This window comes from Chiloscyllium plagiosum, unplaced genomic scaffold, assembly GCF_037043375.1.
Source record: "Chiloscyllium plagiosum isolate Xiang-an unplaced genomic scaffold, Cpla_swu_hap1 HiC_scaffold_17, whole genome shotgun sequence".
Lineage (NCBI taxonomy): Eukaryota > Metazoa > Chordata > Chondrichthyes > Orectolobiformes > Hemiscylliidae > Chiloscyllium > Chiloscyllium plagiosum.
In genome coordinates, this window is record NW_028270155.1 from 62,866,440 (window position 1) to 62,868,157 (window position 1,718).

Sequence of the window (1,718 nt, forward strand, 5' to 3'; positions counted from 1 at the left end):
GGAATTGGAAACCTTTGTTCAGATGTTTCTTTGAAAGGAGGAGAGGGTGTTTAGTCATAAGCCCGTGGATAATGTCAGAAAGGGCTCTTTATTTATTTATTCATTTGTGGGATGTGGGCGTCGCTGGCTGGCCGGCATTTATTGCCCGTCCCCAGCTGCCCTTGAGAAGGTGGGGGTGAGCTGCCTTCTTGAACCAGTCCACCTGCTGTGGGTTGACCCCCAATGCCATTAGAGAGGGAATTCCAGGATTTTGACCCAGCGATGGTGAAGGAATGGCGATATATTTCCAAGTCACGATGGTGAGTGGCTTGGTGGGAAATATGCAGGTGGTGGTGTTCCCATGTCTGTGCTGCCCTTGTCCTTCTAGATGGGAGTGGTTGTGGGTTTGGAAGGTGCTGACTGAGGATCTTTGGTGAATTTCTGCAGTGCATCTTGTAGAAAGTTCACACTGCTGCTACTGAGCATCAGTGATGGAGGGAGTGGATGCTCTTAGATTCAGTGCGGAGTAAGGGGGCTGCTTTGTCCTGGATGGTGTCAAGCTTGTTGAGCATCTTTGGGGCTGCACTCATCCAGGTAAGTGGGGAATATTCGATCACACTCCTGATTTGTGCCTTGCAGGTGATGGACAGGCTTTGCAGAGGATTCAGTGATGGGAACATCAAGGAGTGAATGTCAAGGGGTGGGGGTTAGATTATGTCTTCTTGGTGATGGTCACATCCTCGCATTTGCGTGACTTGCAACTTGTCAGTCCAAGCCTCGATATTGTCCAGAACTTGTTGCATTTGAACTTGGGCTGCTTCAGTGTCTGAGGAGTCATGAATGGTGCTGAACATTGAGCAATCATTGGCAAACACCCCCACTTCTGACTTGGTGATGGAGGGAAGATCATTGATGGAGCAGCTGAAGATGTTTGGGCCTAGGACACTACTCTGAGGAACGTGTGCAGAGATGTCCTGGAGTAAGATGACTGACTTCCAAGAACCAGAAGCATCTTCCTATGTGTTAAGGGATGACTCTAAATACCAAAGATTTTGCCCCCTGATGCCCACTAATTCCAGTTTTGCTAGGACTCCTTGATGCCACACTTGGTTGAATGCAGCCTTGATGTCAAGGACTGTCACTCTCACCTCACCATTGGAATTCAGTTCTTTTGTCCATTTTTGAGCCAATGCTGAAATGAGGTCAGGAGCTGAGTGGCCTGGTGGAACCTAAACTGGGCGTCACTGAGCAGGTTATTACTGAGCAGGTGCTGCTGGGTAGCACTGTTGATGGACACCTTCCATCACTTTCCTGATGATCGAGAGTAGACTGATGGGCGGTGATTGGATTTGTCCTGCCTTTTATGTGCAGGACATGCCTGGGCAAATTTCCACATTATTGTGTAGATCCCAGTTTTGTAACTGGACTGGAACAGCTTAGCTCGGGATGTAGCAAGTTCTGGAACACAAGTCTTCAGTGCTATTGCCAGAATGTTGTCAGGGCCCAGAGCCTTTGCGGAATCCAGTATTTCCAGCCATTCCTTGATATTATGTGGAGTGAACTGAATTGGCTGAAGATTGGTATCTGTAACGCTGGGGCCATTGGAGGAGGCCAAGATGGATCATCCACTCAGCACTTCTGGCTGAAGGTTGCTGTGAAAGCTGAGGGGAATGATGGTTGATGCAGAGCAGTGCATGAGTGAAAATCCACAGGATCTGGTGTGCGCTGGGAGAGACAGG